The 22,262-nt window shown below is 33.3% G+C and overlaps 1 long non-coding RNA gene across 1 annotated transcript; it reads left to right on the forward strand.

The window, feature by feature from the left end:
- Positions 1-6,631: 6,631 nt before the first annotated feature.
- On the forward strand, positions 6,632-11,657 carry LOC145280073 (uncharacterized). Its single transcript, XR_013868536.1, has 2 exons — positions 6,632-6,795; positions 11,316-11,657. It is a non-coding gene; the product is annotated as an uncharacterized LOC145280073 (long non-coding RNA).
- The last annotated feature ends 10,605 nt before the right edge of the window (positions 11,658-22,262 follow it).

Raw genomic sequence — 22,262 nt, forward strand, 5'->3', positions numbered from 1 at the left:
GCAGATAGCTGCGATGGAAATTCTTCCCTAGAAATGACAAAGCCTCAGATTTTATTTTCGGCAACTTTTTATTCCAGAGTGTTTTTCCCTTTTTGGAAAGATGCAATGCTGATTCTAACTATTGCCCTTTCTGACCCCCTCTACTTGGAACCATCATGATCTGAAGACCATCTCTGTATCTTTTGACTCCAACTGATTCAACCTATCTTCATGTACCTCAAAAGACCATCTCCTCCTTCTAAATGACATCATTAGTATATGTCACTAAGATGATCACCTGATGTTTTTACATGTCATTATTCTAAGTTGTTAACTAAATTGTTATTATAACATTTTTAAATTACATTCCTAAATTAATGCAAATAAATATTTATTCTAAATATTTTGATTATTCTAAAACATATTTTTGCTGACAAAACTCTTTGGCTTGAATAATCATAATAATCGTCGACCAGCACACTTTTCAGCATTGCTTGGCCAATATCTAACTCTCCTTCTTCCCATTTTTTCAAAAATGTCCGTACATTTTTTTTCACCCCCTTATCCCCTTGAAATAGTTTGTTCTCTGTTAGCTATGATATGTGGTTCTGTGAAGTTCTAGGAGATCCACCCTCCCAGATTTTGCCTTCTCATCCTTTGATTAGGGGTTAGTTTATTACTAATCGCCTGAGGAGCTCCTAATGGGGAATTTCAACAAAGCTGCCGCGGGCATTTTTTCCTGCAGGCTAGAATGTTTTTTTTTTTCCTCTATGATGATGTCTTTTCAAATCCAACTTTTCTGACCCACCCTTGTGTCACATCTTCCCAGTTGTGGGAAGGAGATAAACATAAGCTGAGTGATCAATTTACACTTCTGTCTAACACAGAGATATTAGGTTTCTTCAACTTGAGGAGGATTCGCCCTCCCCTCCTCTATATAGTTCGGATTGATGATGTGAAAGGAAACCAAAAAAACATCCACAGTCCCCATTCGCTTGAGGTATTCAGGTTAACTACTGTTCGACAATCCTTTCTTTTCATGACACTTGAAAGGGCCATAAGTGGGAAAATGGATTAAAAAAAAAAAAATTTAAGTGTGTGTGGGAGGGGAGGGGGGGAGAAAACTTAATCAACTACTTGCAACATTAAAACAGTAATTTAAATGTTTCTGAATTTTTTTCTTGGATGAGGACTGAAACCGAAATTTATACAAAAATGACTCAAGGCTCTTTCTGTTTTATAAATGCATCCCACATTTTTGAATTTTAACGACTGTCGTTTGTTGGAAGATGAACAAAAGCATTCTTCCCACAATTCTCCAATAATAGCAATTGTGAAGATACACCTAAATAAGGTCAGAAGTTACGTTGGACGACGAAACGTTGTGAAAATAACAACCAAGATGAGAACAGTAGTCCAAACAATTCAAATTATCAATCCTCATCTCAAAATATTATTTTATATTGGAATCTTTTGAGATGAGTAATTTGTATATTGATTTATTTATTTGTAGACTGTTATCCTCAACTTCATAAGTGTTTTTTTCATGACGTTTCGTCCAACAATTCCAAGTTAGCATTGTCTGAAGATAGCAGTTTCAATCTTAACCAAAGCCGGCTAGAGGATTAGTTGGCCACAATCATGGTGAGATGACAACTATGGAAGGTGGTAATTACTGAGGATACAGTTAAGAAACTCAGCATTCCTATCCCGTCATGAGTAACAACTACCTGAAGAAAGCCAGAGGAATAGTTGATTGAAAACGTTGTGAAACAACAACTATGAAGATGAGGATAATAGTCCACAAATAAATAAATATTCATCTAAAAACTTCAGAAACATTGTACCATGGACCTGAATTTATACAAAAAATAGAAATGACTCAACGCTTTTTCCATTTCATAAAAGCATCACACATTTTGAATTCTAATAACTATGGTTCGTTAAAAAAATTCTTTTTCGCCATTCATCAATAATATCCATTGTGAAGATACATTTGAAGAAGGTCGGAGGTTACATCGGCCGAAATTTTTTGAGAATAACAACCAAGATAAGAACAATACTCAGAATAATCCAAATAATACACATTTTATTTTTTGTCATTATTTCACCTCAAACAAGGCACAGTGCCACTTTGATGTAAGGAGCTACTATTTGGGACCAAATTTGCTGGGATACTATGTAGGGAGTTGGGCAGCAAGATATCTGTTCACATTACACTTAAACTTCCCTGACTGCATTAAACTTCTGCAGTGTGGTACAGTCAGGGAAGCATAAACCCAGGAGGGAATTTCAAAATTTAGCAGTTCAAGGGAAGAAACTATTTGTGTAGAAGGTTTTCTGGCATCTAGGGATCTCTATAATGTAGGGGTGGGATTTTGCTGCTTGTCAGGTTAATCGGGGGGGGGGTATTTATGTTTACATTAAAACATGTATTTAAATGTTTCAGACTGTCTAGATTGAATTTTATCTTAAGGATCTCAGTTCAATTTTCTGTGAACGAACCCGAGATAAAAATGAAACAATACAAGATTTCTAAAACGTACACAACTGGAAAATAGGATTGCATAAAGGGTTCGATTTGAAATTTTGAAATTTTTTGTAGTTTACAAAAGATGGAAAAATTCACTTGAAAAGGACCAGATAAACCAGTTGAAAACGTTGTGAACCAAAATGAGGAAAACAGGTCCACCTATTCATATTATTTGAATTATTTGTTCTTATTTTAAGTGTCTTTTTGCAACATTTCAGCTAATGTACCCTCCGACCTTCTTCAGATGTATGTTGTAAAACTCATGAATCTTTTTGTCGTACTTGGGCATCTGTACGAAATTTTAAACAGAACCCTTTATTTAATCCACATCATTAGTGTTATAGAATTGTTGGGCAGAAGCAGTAAATTATCTGTTTATCTAATTATCTGTGTATCTATCAATGTATCTCTCTCTCTCTCTCTATATATATATATATATATATATATATATATATATATATATATATATATATATATATATATATATATATATATATATATGTCTATATGGTTATTTATCTGTTTAGTGATAAGTGGACAACAGCAATTTGAAGTCATATTTTGACAGGTTGTCAAAACGTCAAACTGTGATCTGGTCAAGTTTGCACCGGAAAGTATCCAAACGGAGACTGGAAGTGACGTGTCGCATGTCACGTGTTCCGGTTTGCTCAAGCATCATCGAGTTGAGTTTTGAAATTCCAAAGAGACAGGATGGGTTAAACAAGTCTCCCCATAAGGGAGCGACAGCCTCAAAATAGAGACAGAGAAACCCAAACCAAAGATCATCGGTCACTCCATTTCTGCAATGACGAATACCTGGGAGTGAATAAAATATATAAAAACACACATCGTCTTGGTCTGTCTTGTGAAGAGTCTCTCTTAAAGCAGGTCCAGCTCCCTAAGATGGTTGAAGAAACTTCTAGAAGAAACAATAGCTGAACAGGTATGTCCTTATGTATATGATGTTATATATCCTGACATGCATGCATCAACACCACCAGATGAGAGGAATCACGGGCCATAAAATAGGCATTAAGGATACACGGACAACAATTCTTGAGTTGGAACCTATGTTTAGTTTCAAAGCAGTTTCTGATGGTTAGTTTTCTATATAAATCCTGGAGGTGACTGGTTCTCAGTAGACAGTTCTTTTATTCACGTTCCTGACTTTATAATTTTTGTAGCCACAGAGCAAAAGATTCTTCCTGTGTTGATGCGAAGAAAACATATGCAAGGTTGCTAAAAAAAGGTTTAATTTTTGTGGGGCAATTCTGGTTTCTGATTGGTTGGTAGCAGAATGTGAATCAATTTGATTTGTCAGTTCCGTTTATAAATAGAAGCTCCCAACTGTGAGGGATCATACCCCATTAGTAGTCAAAAATATTACAATAACAGTCCATTACACAATATACATATGCATATGGTCCGTTAATGTGAAGAACACACAGACATTTATTAGTGCCACATATACACATTCAAACACATCACGATGCAACAGTATACACATATATAGAACTCCTCAGCGACACAAATATGTCACCAATGCAAACACGTATGTTACACACATACGTTTATTTAGTACGATACATACGCAGTCGTATATAAACACCCTCTATATAACACCGTATAGAAGTCCTAAGTAATTTGCAAATGTATTTTTGAATATTGCCTGCACTGTGAGTTAAGCATTCAACCTCCAGAAGAGTGTAACTTATAATTGATTTTACCAAATAGTTTATCCAATATGACACAGGTCCTTGTGGACGATTCTAGTTTAAATTCTAGGGACCTTAAACTTATACAAGATAAACCTGAAGAAGGTCAGAGGTTACATCAGCAGAAATGTTGTGAAAATAAAACTCAAGATGAGAACAGTAGTCTGAATAATCCAAACAATAGCAATTATCAATCCTCATCTAAAAAATTCAAAAACATAAGGGCAAAACATGTAAATAATAAGAGGCCCAATTTCAGAAATTTGATTAAATAATATCGTCAACTGTTAGAGTTTAAATTTTAAAATCTACAATAATTTTGTAGCTGGACATAAAAGGCGAATTATTCAAGTAAAACCTAGCTCAAGGTCATGATTATTTAACCGCTTTACATTGCAACAAGATTAGACATGAAGTCAGTTTAATGTTGGGAGGGGTAAGGGGGAATCTAGCTCCTCCAAATATGGGCATTCTGGATGGGTACAAATATTCCGTGATCAAACTTATTGCTTTTCAGGGATGTCTCATTCCTTTCAGATAATACTTGCAAGGATGACCCCCTGAAAATTGAATAGAGTGATCTTATCCAAGTCTTGGGAACTTCAGCAAGCAATAGCCTTGTGATAGAATGCAGGAACAGATACTACACTTACAAAACCAAGTGAAAATCCCAGCACTTCAGTGTTGAGGTCTCTAGATACCGGAAAGATTTTTGCTCTCATAATTCCTTCTCTTGAACTGCTAAACTTTGGAATTCCCTCCCTGTTTCCTGCTTCCCTGACTGTACAAACATTCTGAAGTTTAAATGTAATGTGAACAGATGTCTCACTACTCAACTCCCCATAGTAGCCTGTTAGACACGATCCCAAATAGTAGTCCCTTACATTCCAAGTGGCAGTATGTTTTGTTTAAGTGGGGGGGGGGGGTGAAAAAAATAATTTGTATGTATAATACGAGATGTATTTATATTTTCTATCAAGATCTGTGGATTTAGCTATTTAGATGCTAGGAGAATGTTTATTTACTGTTGAGTTGAATAGTTTAATCAGATTTTGACTTAAATAACAGTCATTTTGGGTTCTTATTTTGAACTAGCAAGCCACCAGGCATTGCCCGATCGTAAAATACGCTTAAATATGATTATTTTGATAAATACAGATTTCGTATTATATTATATTGAACCTAATATATAGGAATGATTTAAAGTTAAAAAAAAAAAAAATGAATTGTGTGCTACCACCGAGAATCGAAACCAAAACGTTTAGCTTACAATTTACTTTGACATTCATGGTTGAGATATGACGCTATGAAGACATGTTTGCTGCAAGGCTAAAAATTAAAACATGAACCAATACCTATTATGTTACGCATGCATATTCGTAATGCTGTCATTTGGCCTTCGCCTGGCAAATTCCATTTTTTTAATTTTCACACTTTTGAACCGATTTTCCCCGGCTAAAACCCAAATATAAAATTTCGCATGGGTTCGAATACCCTATATACTAAGTTTTATGTCTGTAGATCAAAAATTGACAGAGGAGTTTGGTAGGTAATTTTTTTTAACCAAATATATATATGCATACATAAATATAAGATAATGGAAATAGTATTCCGACGAAATAGGGAAATAAAAAAAAGAACAAATCAAGTTATGTGTTCATCAACGTTTCAAAAATTTATAGGAATATAGATTACAGTTATTTAAAAATAAACAAAATACAGAAAATACGAACAAATCTTTATAATGTATGTATCTGTTACAGAATGGAAGCGTTATATTCCAAAAACCACATAAATCGATCAAATATTTTTTTAAATCAAACTTTATGGCGTGTTAGATTGAGACAGGCGGTAGGAGCCATATTTTTTTTAGGCTACATTAAAATTCAAGGGCGGACAACTCCATAAGATCATCAAGGGCTGTCAAAAATACTTAATCGCTAAAAATCATAATAAAAAAATACTTGATCAATTTAGATCATTTTTTAATATGACACCTTCATTCTGCAACGTGTACATGCACCATAAATATTTTTCTGTATTTTAATTTTTTAAATAAGCATCATCATTTTGTAGTAAATAAAATGTGAACTTTAATTTCACTCAAACAGTTACTTTTTAAAGACGGGGTGATGGTGAAAATCCTTGATTGCATTCGGCGTTAATAATTTTAAAATATTCAGCCTCTTTTACTGTCTTTTTTCTTTAGGCACGGCCCTTCATAAGACAGCAAAACTTACACATTAATTGAGAAGGAACTCCAGAGAGAGGGTTATGTCACAACCTTCTTAAAAGGATCGTGGGTATGTTCAAATTATAACAAGCTTGCCTCCCATGACCTGGTTATAGAACATGCACTGCAGTAGCCAATCACCGTGAAGCTGCCATAGCAACTGGCCTGACCGAGTGACAGCTCACGGGTTTAGCTCCTCCTACTAGCGTCTGCCATGATCGTTGTTGAATTTAAAGCATGCTATGGCTTGCATCATCCTATATGTAGTTGATAAAACAAGTGACTCCATATTGGAGGTCTTAAAGATAAGAAAAACCCCAAATCATATAAAGCAGGTAGAGTATATATGTTTAACTCTGCTATTTAATACAATTGTCACTGCTTTTCTTTTTTATGTTGATTTTTATTTCAAGGTTAAAAATTTTATTGATTTTTTTTTGTCATCATAAAAGTATTGTAAGAGAGAAAAAGATGATTCTAAGAAAGCATAGAGTTTGAGTTAAACAGCAAAGATAAAAAGTTTATGGTACAAATTCTTCAGCAAATGTCATGAAAATAATTGCAACTATTATTTTCGGGGGGGGGGACAAACAATTGCTACTATTTAGACAAAGAATTATGAAGTATTGGTTCAATTTAGATCATGCAAAAAAAAAAAAAAAAAATTTGAGTTTAATCAATGGATCTTTTCATTAAATATTGAACTTTAAATTTGAACTTATTTTTGAGCCGCAATATTGGAACATTGTAACTCAAAAGTCGGTTCAAATTTTACTTAAATCTGAATCAAGATCAAATTCATATATCCTCGAATAAAATTTTCGATATTGTGCAGGAAAAAGGGTTACGACTGATGTCTGAATTTGTGACGTTGATGGAAGCATTGGTCGAAACTCTTCTCCCTAACAAGAAAAAAAAAACATCATTAAATAGTAACAACTCTAGAACAAATTCTAAAATTCAAAATAAAAAATTATATTTAACCAGAAGTATATTTTTATATATGGGAGAGGTGCAATTTGTATTCAATCTTGTGTTCGTGATTTCCAATGAGCATGAAATTAATAAGATTAAAGTCAATGAATAAAGCGGAGAAATGTGCATTTTTATAAGACGAAAGTCTAGAATTATAATCCAAGTGAAAAAATATAATATTTGTGTAATTTTAAGGATATTAGCAGGAAATCTTTTGTGACTGAGGAAAGGAAATCCTTCGCGACTGAGGAAATTGTTATTGTTAACAAATTTTATGAAGAAACACCACGAATGAAGGTATACCAGGAAGGTAAGAGTTTTGTGAGGAAAAATACCCATTCTTTATTTGTGTGAGCTTCATTGGTGAAGGATTGAGTAATTTATCCGTTACAGCTTGGGGTTGCTATTCTTCGCACTGCAGTTTTACGTCTTTTAGATAAAGTCAGACACATGTGATAATCATAGGAAGCGGCAAAATGACATACGGAAACGTTGTCTGGAATGAATTTGTTTTTGGCGTGTCAGGCTTTTTATATTGATTTTCTAGAATGTTCCGGGCTATTCACTGTCTATATGCACAAATACACCAAAATATAGTCCCATGAATTTGTGTGTAAAAAGGTCCCATCATAACCACGATTCTATGTGCTTATATAATTGCATAGGCGAACGATAACAAAACCAAATTGCTCCTGAAATTAATAAATTCCAGCCAAATACATTCCTCTTATTATGTGACGAGTGATTTGATTTAGCTGGTCACTACAAATGTATTCAACTAACTTAATAATATTAACAAACTCTGTTTTTATATATGACAGTGATATGCTTTAAAAATTCATTTTGGTTTTTAGTTCAGGAGCACAAACTTACCACAATACTTGATTTGTGCTTTTAAACTTTAATTAAACATAAATTAATTAAACATAAATTAAACATAAATTGCTATCTATCAGTTTAATAGCTACAAAATTGCTTTTGAACCTTGAAGCCTTGTGAAGTAGTGAAGCATATTGGTTTTGAAAAAGGACATTTTATTAATTAACTATTATTTATTATTGTTGTTTTAATTCAAAATTATTTTGAAACAGGACGTAAATTTTTAAAGCACATCACTGTCATATATAACAGCAAAGTTTGTTAATATTATTAAGTTAGTTGAATACATTTGTAGTGACCAGCTAAATCAAATTGCTCGTCACATAATGAACATGAACAAAGCTTCTTTCTTAGAACTGCACGCCTGTGGAACTTTGTTCCGCTTTCCTGTTTCCCTCCCGACTTCAACCTGGATGTCTTCAAGTCCAACACAAACAAATTCCTGATGAACCGCCCCCCTAAGTAATGACATCAATTCTCCAATACTATTGCTACACTATCTCATTGACTACTGTACACACAATAACCCTTATCCCCGAGTGGCCATTGGGCCTTGATAAATGGTGAACTCCATGTAAAAAAAAAAAAGGACGACTCGTTATATTAACAAATAGTTCTGTTTCGCAACATTGATCTTGAATTTTGAAGACTTGCGAAGTAAAACTCGTTCAGTTATTTTAATTTATTAATACTACATAAATATTAATTTATTAATACTACATAAATATTATGAGCCTTTAAAATTTGAAGTGATTTTAAAGTCTTTAAACTGTCTGTGATAACTTCTGACTTGAATTCAAGTTTAACTGCATTAAGTATTAAGATTATATTTGTGCTTCTAAATGAAAAGAAAACATGAATGTTTAACTGCGTCCCTGTTGTATCAAAGAACCACATATTCATAAGATCAAAGTACAACTATTCATAAAGAAATATTCTGTGTAAAAATCATCTTGTACACTTAGACTTTCAGTGTTAGACACCTTTATCAAAGAAGACTTAGTTTTTTAGGGTTTTTTCTCTTCATTTTTCTGGTGGTATTAACTCTGAGGGGATCAGCTCCTTCTGAAGAGAGAAAAGGATATGTCCAGAGTTATCGACGGTTGTTGTAAGGCTAAAGTTGATGCATATTTGTGCAGTTGGTGCAAAATTTAAATAGAAGTTAGTCACCTTCAAAGACGTTATTTCATAAGGTTAATTTGAAAGTACTAGAAAACCAAATGATATTATAAAGTATTTTATTAAATGATTAAAAATCATTTTTTTTTAGACTTTTTTTTTCACCCTTTTATAAGAAAATTGATTTTTCTTATTTTTCTCCTTTAAGTGAAGTTTTTTTTCAAAAGAGGTGTGCTACATTGAAAGTTTTAGAAAAAAGATGATTTCAATCATTTAATACAATATTTTATAAGTTTTTTTTTGTTTTCTAACATTTTCTAATTAACCTTACAAAATAATGTTTTCAAAGATGTAACTAAACTCCTATCTTTTATGCATTTTGTTTTATTGACTGAGAAATGAAAATTAATCTCTCATCTAGGAACATATAAAATACCTAAAAAGTTTTTCAATTTATTAAGTGATGCAAAACTTAAACATTGTTTTCTTTCCCAGAATTCTTAAATAAAAAAAATGATTCTTTCCAAAAAAAAAAAAAAAATCATAGGCCACAATTAAATTTTGGAATTTGGATATTTTTTTAAAAATGTCACCGTAAATGATAGGCCTTAATTAGTTATGAATGTTTGAAACAATTTTCAAAGTATTCAATCAATATTCATTTGAAATACTTTTTTGTTTAAATGTAAAATTACTTAATTTATATGATACAAGCAGGGGCGTCCGGCGTTGCTCAGTCGTAAAATAAGCTTAAATATGATATTTTAATTTATGCAGATTTCATATATACTATTATAGAGTCAATTCTCTATCGATTATTACATATTATATTATACCCAATATAGAGTAATAATTTCAAAAGTAAAAGAAAAAAACAGTTCACAAAAAATGCAATCATTTGAGTCGCCTAGTGCCATTCTGCAACCTTCCGTTTCAAAGGAGATGCAATTTGAAAAAATGGAGACAGACAGACAGACATAGTAAGTTTTATAAATGAAATTTTATAACTCAGCAATGCAGCTGATTTAGTACTTGCTTGTGAAACAATGGAAAATCTATTAAAAGTCTTAGAAGAATGCTATGCAAAATAAAGGTCTGAGTCTGAATGTTACCAAACCAAGACCAAAGTGACAATCAGTGGTTATAATGTTGGAAAGTCCCCCCTCCCCCCAAAAACAGAGAAAAGTCCCCCCTGCTCAGTTGGTGGAAGGAGTTGGGAATGACTCAATTTTTTTGTGGTAGCATATTTTATACACAAAAATTCAGTGGAATGACAGTTAGGTTGAGAGATAATAACCATTTTATATGTGCAAGAAGTGTAAGACATAAAGAAATGAACCTTGGTCTTTTGGCTAAGAACAAAGTGTTAAAAGAGTAAAAGATTTTGGCCAGAGTTCTTGCAAATCCTTTACAGGTTGTTATTGACATCTTGGTCGAAATAGAGAAGAATTATGCTGTGAAGAAGAAATTCAAAACAACTTGTATTTGATTTACACAATCATGGAGGGAACAGAAAACAACATCGAAGCCATGATGATCAATTGAGATCAGTCCAAGACTTTTGATAGGGCCAACCATCATTTTCTGGGATCTGTTCTTGAGGTGCCAGTTTTAATCTGGACTTCCACAAGTGGATCTCTATTTTGTATCGTCTGCCAATAGCAGTGCAAGTAAATGGTAGGTTTTCAGAATTATTTGTGGCATTTCAGTCAGTACGTGAAGGCTATAGTGTATCAGACGAAATTGCAAGGAACACAAGCAGGAGCAAATTCTTGCGACTGGAAATTTTTTAAATGCACTTCCTTCCTGGCTTGTCCAATCAGAAGCCAGTTCTCAGTCAAAAGGTTAAAACTGGCAACACTTTCTCTCTCTTTCTTCTCAGATTTTGGACTGCCAACAATTCCACGTGGAACGGATCTGTCCCCCTATTTCTCTCTTGGGACTCAACAGAACTCACCCAATCTTCGACAGAGAGAAACCAACTACCAGCAAAGACGGACACACTCTCTCTCTCTCTTCCCTTGTCTTCCGACACTGACGATTTCACCAGAAATAACTGCTGACTGACACCATGAGGGAACTGATAGAAGTCAACAAAGGAACCAACCGAAATTCATGAAGGAACCTCATGCTTGACTCGACACAGCCGAACATTCTATTCTTTCAAACATTCCAACCTGTTACTGGTCTAAATAAATTCTTCCGATGTTTTGTTTATAAAAAAGGTTTTATTTCTTTATTCAGTGCTTCATGTTTAACAATTACTTATTTAATTAAAGGATGCCTGACAAGCATTCTCTAAAATAACCCTTTCTTTGCAAATAAAAGGATAAGGTGGCAAGATCAATCCTGTGTGGAATTGCTCTTCTGTGAGAGAGAGGCAAACCATATGTTCACAGGGAGATCTGTACTCAACATATTAGTGAGGGATTCTTAAGAATACTGGCTTTGACAAGTCATAGGCATGCTGAAGATTTGGCTTTTCTGGGTCGCACTTTGTTAGGTGATACTCCATAAGTTCCTGCAGTTGAGAGGGACTTTCCCAACCTCATACTCAATCTCTTGGTTGATGGCTGCTATAAGCTGAGGAGAAAAGTCCAGTTCTTTGCCAAATACTAAGTCATGCTTAGAGTGTTATCAGGAATCAGGGACGTTACATAGCCTAGAAAGAAACTATATTGGAAATTAGTGGTCGGTATCATTTTAGATTCACTTGGGTAGTGGCAGGAATGGTTGGAGGAGATCCATTCTCAGTGGAATTGGGTGCAAGGCCAGAATTATCTCAACAGCTCTCAGTATTCTCTGACCTGACAACTGGTTCAGAACGCACTGCCCCTCTATGCCAAATTATGCAAATTACTTTATGCCAAATTAAGGGTTGATCCCTTATGCCCGGACTGTAAAAACCATAAAGAAGAAATGGTCAACCATACAATCTTCACTTGCAGCAAAGTTTGACGACTTTAAGAATATCTCAGAGAGATAGTGACTCATCAAGATGCAAAATAGCTGTTGGTCCTCGCATCTCTTATAACAATGTAGCCCTGCTATGGTCTAGAGAGAAAACAATGTTTTTTCTTGCTATCCTAGCTGTAGTGAGATGGGTTACATGTCTTGATAATTTTCATGGGATCGGATTTGTTTTTGATCAGGATCTGGTTGTTTGCTTTAAACATAAGCTTATAGTGAAGATCAGATGTGATTGAAAAAGATTACATTGTATGGAATTCGATGGGTGGGGTGCATGACGCTAGTTTATGCATCCAATGAAGAGTCGGGTACAGATTTGTGTTCCCTACTTAAGGATAGCCTGTGCGGTGCTGGGTTCTGCAAGGCCCACCTCTTTTAACAAATTTTAAAAACACTCTTAGCTAGTGAAATGAATGAGTCCTGGTTCCGTTTTGCTTTTTGGTGCTAGAAAGGCCCCAAAGATTGCCACTCCCCATATTTATTTTGTCCTTGGTCGTCCTTAAACATTGTTTCTATCTTGGAGGATTCTGTCCATTCTCAGATTCCATCCAAATCTTTTTAGTTTTGATATGCCCCTCTTAGCTCTCACTCCCATTTAGGAACTGACTAGTTGACCCGAAAAACAGTGGACAGTCTGACACTTAGCAAAGTGTTGGGAAGGCCTTCTAAACCTGCTCCATTGGCATTTTGTTTAATTCTTTATTTTTCTTTTTTTCGTTTGGGGTTTTTGAAGATCTTCCTACTCCTCATTATTACTCATGTATATTTCATTTTGTTAATAAAATCTCATTGAGACCATTACGGATCTTTTAAGTAGGATTAAAGCCATGAAGTGAATGTGGTACTTCGGTGATAGTATTTAGTTTAGAGAAGGTAAAAGTGCTTTCAAGTCAAAAGAATGACATTCAACCCCCCCAATCCCCCAAAAAACAAATAATGCATCATGTTTAACATAAACTATTGTGATCTTTATTGTAATTTTTAATTTTTGTCTGAATAAATTGGCTATGAATAAAGTGTAGTATCTGTTCTGATACTACACTTAATCTGTTTTGTCTTTGGTTAGCAAAGGAAAAATCTTTCTAGACTGAAGGGATTTTAATTTTTGTTCTACTCCAGAGTACTCTTTTTGGGGAGCTGGATTTTCTGCATTTAAAAACAGATTTTATGTCTAACTTTAAGGAGGCAAGTAGGAATAGATGCAGAGAAAGTATATTTGGGGGTGATGTAACATAGCGTCCATCCATCCAGACTGAACACACTACACAAGTTTGTAGTGTAATTCAAATCTTGTCCATAGCTGAATGCTTGATGCTTCACCAAGGCCATTTTTTATTGTAACGCTATCACTAGATGAGCCACTACCATAAGAGATGGGACTCTCTTAAGCCACTACCATGGCTTAAGAGAATCCCATCTACTCTTGAGAGAAGGATAGACCATTGCTTAAGAGAGTCTCATCTACTCTTGAGAGAAGATCCTTCTCTCAAGAGTAGATGGGACTCTCTTAAGCCATGGTAGTCACTCCATCTAGTGACCACACCAGTTTCTCAACCTGGTATTTTACCTCATGGTACATACAGCGCCTTGCCTTCCCAAATGGTTGCCCATCTCATACTGGCCAGGCTCAATGTTGCTTAACTTTGGTCATCTGGTGAGAACCGGTGCATCAACGTGATTGTGCCATATGCATGCAAAGTGGTGTCACTGGTGGAAAAAAAGGATTATAAAAAGAGAATGATCACAGGGGGACGAGATAACATTTGAGATCTCGTGGGAGACGTAAACGTTCTAAATCACGTGGATGGCGTTAGGTGTTAAGGTTGTAACAGCAAGGAAATAAATGTCGTTGTACAAAACAAAAGCGAGTTTTTTCCAATTATTTGCTCTAATCTCCTTTGTGACTCAAACTGGACATGTGTGTTGGTTCATGGACAACAGTACAGTGAGGCTATTGAGGTTGTTGAGAAGGTTTGTTACTTTGGTGATATTATTGGAGCACAGGAAGGAGCAGGTGCTAGTGTGACCACAAGAATTAGGAGTGGATGGAGTAAATTCAGTTGGTTAACAAACATATCGTTTGTGAACAAAATTTTAATACAAACAATGCAGCAGTTTATGAATAAAATTTCATTTATGAGAGGCATTCCAAAAGTAATGCCTCCTATTTTTTTAATTTCGGATCAGAGGGGAGTAAAAATTGCATTGTTATGATGACAGAACTAATGCATTTATGACCTGAAAGTTTCATCTCTTTGTTGCTAATGTTGACAGTGTGAGACTCTAAAAAAGCAACTGCTGTCATGGGCGTGCATCAGAAGCAGAGACGTGTCATTGAATTTCTGGCAAAACTGAATTGAGAATGGTGGTGACTATGTATAAAAATAAATTCTGGAGCACAAAACGTCGCTATTTTAATGGTACCACTTGCATGTTTCAACTTTTGACATAAAAAAATAGGAGGCTTTATTTTTGGAACAATCCTTGTACTAATCTAAACAGTACCTGTTCTGAGGGAGCTGGATTGAGTCTTATCCAGAATTCCCCCTATATTAAAAACAAAAATAAAAAAAAATTATATGGTGTACGTAACTCGTGATAAAATGAAAATAGCATATTCCAAAAATCAGATAAATTAATCAAGTAGTTTTTATAAAGAAAATCATTTTTAAGTGATTAATGTGAATTTGTAGACATAAATCTTGCAAGTTTAAAGTATGCTGAGTTGGCTTCCTTTGTTTTGTTTTTTAGATTGTTTTCAAAATGGCGGATAAGATAGCCTCTCTTTGGTTACTCATAAAATTTAATTTTGTTATTTAAAGATAAAACTACTTGATCAATTTATGTAACTTTTGAAATGCGATACTGTTTTTCTGTCACGAATTGTATAAGTTTTCTTTATTTTTGTTTTTAATATAGAGGAAATTTTTGACAAGCACTGCTGGAGTTTTTCTCATATTAAAACCGACCTTGTCTCTAACTCTGCCCTAGTAGGGAGGCCAATAAATAAGAACATATATATAGCATCAGTTATTTTGCGAGATTAACTAAATTATCTCCCCTTGACCGCCTCACCTAATTATTCTCTGTTTTGTTTTTTTAACTTTAAAAGTGGGTTTTGTACGAAACTCCCAAGCATTCCAGACATTGGTTGTCTCCTCAGGATGCTGTCCTTCACACTGCAAGACCACCTATAAACCCACACAAGATTATGCAATGTGTCTAGTGAACAGGTCGTCAAGTGATTCATTATGAGCTCTTACTAATGGAGTCGAACCGTCACTGGAGACTTATACTCACAGCAGTTGAAATGTAAAGGTTCAACGTCTTTATTTTATTTTCAGCTGGCAAAAGTTGATGCTAAGGGGTCAAAACTGAAAACAAGATAGTTCCTCTTGGCAGAGTAAATTGAATAAAACGTTACTCCTGTTACTACTTTTGTGCCTGTGCAAAATTGAACATTTATAGCTTAAAGCTGCTTAATTTTTAACCTTTTTAACCTTTTATATTCATCTGTCGGTAGCTCAGACAGCAACGATGATAGAGAGATAAATAACGATTAAGGCTGGATCGCTAAACATTTTGATTTTGATTCTAGTGGATGGTACCCAAGACGTGTTATTATATTTTAATTCATGCAGATTGCATATAATTTATCAATAGAGAATTGATTCTATAATAATAAATACGAAATCTGCATGAATTAAAATATCATATACTAGCAGATCAGCCTGGCTGTGCTTGGGCCCTATGTACTGTTCATAACTTTATATACATATGCATATATATATTAATAAGTTTGACTCATGTCCAGGTAATCTACATCTAAAATTTAAAGTGTTTAGACCCAAAATTGGTAGAGGAGTTTGGTAAAGTCTGCCACGGTCAACGCTTTCATTTTTGACCTGTTGACAGCCAAATTTTCATCCAAAAACTGATTTAAAAGCTTGCTGCATGTCTGAATATTCTTTACGTGAAATTTAAAATATTTAGACCCAAAATTGGCTGAATAGTTTGCTAGAGACTGTAAAGGTCAAATCTTTTGAACTTTGACCCCTTGGCAGTCAAATTTTCGGCCCAAAACTGATTAAAATGCTTGTCCTATGTCTGAATACACTTTATGTAAAATTTCAAATGTTTAGACAAAATATTGGCTGAGTAATTTGGTAGAGACCGCAGAGGTCAATTTTTTTTTTTTACTTTGACTTCAATTTTGACCCCTTAACATTTATTTTGGGCTCAAATCAAATTAAAAAGTTTGCTCCATGTCCAAGTAATCTTCATCTAAAATTTCAAGTGTTTAGACCAAAAATTGGCGGAGGAGTTTGGTAGAGTTTTCAACAGTCAAATCATTGAACTGTGAACTGTTGACAGCCAAATTTCTGGCCAAAAACCGATTAAAAAGATTTTCCCAAATCTCAATACCCCTTATGTCAAATTTCGAGTCTGTAGACTGAAAATTGACAGAGTAGTTTGGTAGAGAAATGTACACACACACACACACACACACACACACACACACACACACACACACACACACACACACACACACAGATAATTTCACTTTTATAGATATATATTATTTATTATTAAATTTTACAACCAGGCAACACCAAGCAACCTGCTAGTATATATACATATAAAAGTGATCTTGTTTATGTGTGTGTGTGAAAGATTTCTACAAAATTTCTCTCTGAATATGAGCCTACAGACTTGAAACTTGATATATAGGGTATTTGGACCTCAGAACACTATTCTATAAAAATAGCTGCAAATGGGTTAAAATTGAAAAAAAAAAAAAAAAAAGCAAACAGCTGACCTTGGCAGAAGTAAATCGACTAACCATTCGTACATATACATTTTTAGTTTGGAGATGCTTAATTTTTTTATCCATTTGGCGATAGCTTAGACAGTAACGCTGAGAGCTGAAGCACTAAATAACGACTAAGGCTGTATTACTGAATGTTTTGGTTTTGGTTCCAGCTGATGGCACTGAAGTCTTTTTTTTTAAACTTTTGAAATCATTAGGATATATATTGAGTACAATATGATAATCAATAGAGAATTTGCTTTATTATAATAAATACAAAATCTGGATGAATTAAAACATCATATGTAAGCTTATTTTATGACCGGGTAACGCCAGGCGGCCTGCTAGTAAAATATAATAAGAAAAATGCAAAGGTATAAATATAACGAGAAAAATGCAAGTAGTACTGTGTATTATATTATTAATGTTAATTTTTCATTTATTTAATTGTTGACAAAATCTATCTATCTATCTATCTATCTATTTATCTATATATCTATTATATAAAGGAACTGTGTGTGTGTGTGTGTGTGTGTGTGTGTGTGTGTGTGTGTGTGTGTGTGTGTGTGTGTGTGTGTGTGTGTGTGTGTGTGTGTGTGTTCATTTCCTATAGACTTTGCAATGGCTGGGCCGGTTTTTATAAAATTTTAACATGAATATATTTTATGTATCTGACAGTTTTCTTATATAGGTTTTGTATTGGAATGTCTTTGATAAGTATCAATAATCAAGAATTGAAAAAATCTGATGAAAAAAGGAATAGGCGATTTTGACCAAAGTTAACACCTTACACAGCCTAACATCACAAGTGTATTTCAGAAATTTTATTAGCATACAAGATGAAAGGTCCGACATATAAAATTAGCAGTAGGTTCTTTGATATGATAGGAGCACATTCGAAATGAATGCTTCTGTTTAAAGCACAATTGAAGTATGATACTTGACTTATTCATTTTAAACTTAAATTCAAGTCATTATTACTGCACAAACAGAAAGGCAAGGCATATAAAATCAACAGTAGGTTCTTCGATGTGACAGGGGCGTGTTCGAAATGAATGTTTCTGTTTAGAGCACAACTGAACAATAATACTTTCGCATTTTAAACTTTAATTCAAGCCGTTATATATTAAAATAATTTTATAAAATACACAGTAGGTTCTCTACAGTGCAATATAGACTACAATGTATTGTGAACTTAGTCACTGCAGGTAGGTATGTGAAGCTTTCTCCTGGTGTATCATGATGGGTCCCTGATTAGAGCAGGTAATCAATAAATTTGATTGAAAAATAGACGATTTCACTGATTTCGATGAAAATAAAATATAAGAGCGTGAAACATTTATTGATCATCATTCAATGCAGGGCAACGTCAGGTCTACCTGCTAGTATTTATATAATATTAGTCTGGTATTTCTTATTGAACTAGCCTGGATTCCCGGCGTTGCCTAGGTGTTTGGAGATGTGTGTTGAGGAAAAAAAAAAAAAAAAAATGGTAGTAGAGCAGGCAGGCTCGGTTCCCGCGACGCGAAGGAGGAAAAGAATGTGAAAAAAAATCGTGATGCCTTTGCCGTTGCGCCCATCGCCAAACCGGAAGTGGCGAAGGTTTAAATTAAGGTTAGTCAATCGAAAAGAAGGGATGACTTTCAAAAATATCGGGGAAAAAAAGCGACCTCTCCTTGTAGAAAAGCGCCCCATTGAAAGTGAAGAATTTAATGTTTTGGACCAATTTTTCAATATTTGTCGTCCGAAAGTTCAAAACGATATCGGTTTTGTCACATTCCGACGCGTCTTCTTAAGCTTCATAATTATTATTATTATTATTATTATTATTATTATTATTATTATTATTATTTACTCACTAGGAGTTTTTATACAAGCCATTATAGATGATTGCTCATTGGCAATAACAAATGTTTTTTCCTGGAGTCCGAGCAACTACAAATTTCCCTAGATTTCTAGCACTCTCCATCTTTTTCAGGATTTACATCAAGTGGCTTCATGCCTTGTCTGCAGCTATTTTCATAAAAAAAAGTATCTTGTTGATTATTCGGAGCTGTAAAGAAAGATATTACCAATGTTGAGTGTCCTCATTTTCAGTAAACAACTAAAACGTAAATTTGGATCAAACTTAAATTATATTTAAAGTTATTATTTATTATTTTTTTTTATCTTTGTAATACCGTAAAACCTATGTAATATGTACATATATTTTTCATAAATGTAAAAAAATACACTTGTGAGATGGGAGAGAGGTTTTCAGATTTTAGTTCTACTTGTAGTTTAAAAACAAAATAATATCATTTCATCATTAATGTCAGCAATGAAAAATTAAGTGTAAAAAAAATAATTAATAAAAACAATTAAAAGAATCGTTTTTGCCATCAGAAAATAGGCACCAAGTTTTCCAGTTCCAATACTGATTCCGATACCTCAAACAATTCCAATTTTTCTGATTGCTCATTCAGATTCAGATTGTCACAATACTAATGTGTGTGTGTGTGTGTGTGTGTGTGTGTGTGTGTGTGTGTGTGTGTGTGTGTGTGTGTGTGCGTTTACATCAGCTTTGCATCTTTTTGTCGATTGACTACTTTTTGATATTTCTAATTCTCTAATTAAATGGTGTCATTAGGTCCTGTGAAAAACCTAACCCTTATTGGATTTAAACTGATTTAATGCTCTGTTAACATATCAACTTGTATAAAACACAAACAGACAAACATTGGCTTTTACATATATAGGAGATATAAAGATATATGAATTCGCATGCCAACACACACACACACACACACGGACCATTCCAATATTTTTCCTGATTTTGATACAATTACCGATTTTAATTACAATTCTTTTAAAACCTCTTAATCTTTAACTATAAAATTGTCATTTATTATTATTATTGTTCTTGTTTTTGGATTACCGTAAAAACTAATGTAATATATGCCTATTTTTTCACAAAAGTAAAAAATATACTTATGGGATAGGGAATTGATCTACAGGATTTAATATTACTGGTAGTTTAAAATCAAAATAATATTTATCATTTGATCATTAGTACCAGTAGTGAAAATGAAGTTAAATCTATATATCTATAAAAGTGAGAATGTGTGTGTGTGTGTGAAGACACTTCTCAACCTATATACTCAACGAATTTTGATCTATAGACGTGGAATTTGATATATAGGGTATTCAGACATGTGAGAAACATGTTAATCACTTTTCATCCGGAAAAAAAGGACTTCTAAGGGGTCATAATTGAAAAATTGGTATGTGAGAGTCATCAGATGTTTATGTTTGTCAACTGTTTCACGAGTTTGTATGCGTAAATCGTTCGCATGACAGATTCCTTATGTTAAGGATAAGTAGGTTTGAAAACACTTTTTAAAGATCGTGTCAAGCTGGCTTAATGCTTATCATACTTGACTCACTGCCTTTAGGTTTTGCTTTCGATCTCAGCTCGAGTATTTTTATTTTTACTGACAAGAAGTGAACTGTTTAGAAAAAACATAATACTCGCATGCAAATGTCTCAGTTTCTTTCTATTTTTTTCTTCATTTTTTTTTTAAGGAATTTAATGTTATGTTTAATACCTAGGGTATTTCTGTTTATAATAAATAAGAAATCTGCATTAATTAAAATATAATATTTATGTGTACTTTACGATCGAACAACACCGGGAGACCTACTAGTAAATATATAAATAAATAAAAACAATTAAAAGAATTGTTTTTGGCATTGGAAAATAGACACAAACATTTCCAATTCTGATACTGATTCCAATACCCCAAACAATTCCAATTTTTCTGATTCTCAATTCCAATTCCAAATAATTGTCCCAAATTTGTGTGTGTGTGTGTGTGTGTGTGTGTGTGTGTGTGTGTGCGCGCGCGCATGTGTGTGTATATTTTTATACCAGCTTTGCATCTTTTTATGGATTGACTACTTTTTGATAATTCTAATTCTCTAATTGATTTTTTTTAATTATTAATTTATGTTTAAATGATTTAATTTTGTTCTATTTTATAACAATCTTACAAAACGGTATTTAGTATATTTAGCTATACCTTAAGAAAAACATAGATTTTAGTTGAAAAATGTAATATTTTTAATGGAAAAGTAATTTTCTTGGATTATCACACATTTACAATTATATTTGCCAAAAATATGACTGCAAAACTTGTTAGGTTTTGAATTTCTTTTTGATGAAATGAAGTTTAATTTAGAAATTACATTTTAAAATATACAGCTAAAAAAACTAAATCTGTTTTTATTAATATTATATCCCTGTACTAATAGTATATCTAAGATTCATTCTTTGCTATTTAATCTAAAACTCATATATAAATGTTAAGTTTTTTAAACTGACATTTAAAAAATCAATTAAATAACTTGTAATTTATTTTATAATACTGTTATATTTTAAAGCAGATTTTAATTTATCAATTGAAAACTCATAATTTTCATTTAGATAAAATACATTTTTATTTCAAAGTAAAACAAAAAAGAAAAAATATATACATTCACAACAGAATAAAAATAATTTCCTTTTTAGTACCTATCTATAAAAAATAAAAATAAAAATAAAAATAAAAACAATCAAACCAAAAGATAAACGAGAAATCAAAGTTTTAATATGCTATTTCTGTTAGATTTGAGTAAGTTATATGAGGCTCTTCTGTCAGACGTGAACACAACCAAAACAGTAAGAACCAAGCATTTTAGTGAGCTTGGTTCGGATTGGCTAATATAGTTTATATCAGCCAATCGAAGCCAGGTTTTCTGATGAATGCCTTCATTTAGGTCAACTACAGTGAGTAAAACTCTGTAAACTAGCCATGCTTAAATTCATTATACATGGTTGCAGGAGAAAAGTCTAGGATCAAGCCTAAATTAAGGTAATATCAAATCCCTACTTCTCCATTGTTTCCTATCAAATACTGTGTGTGATGATGTTTATTTGGATAAGATAAATGAAATGAAGAGAACTTAAGTAAAACTCTATTTCATTCCCTCCTCATGATGCATAAATAGCAGTAGTAGCAGTAAATACTC

Source organism: Euprymna scolopes, chromosome 7 (genome assembly GCF_053919585.1).
Source record: "Euprymna scolopes isolate OS-2025 chromosome 7, ASM5391958v1, whole genome shotgun sequence".
NCBI classification, from domain to species: Eukaryota; Metazoa; Mollusca; class Cephalopoda; order Sepiida; family Sepiolidae; genus Euprymna; species Euprymna scolopes.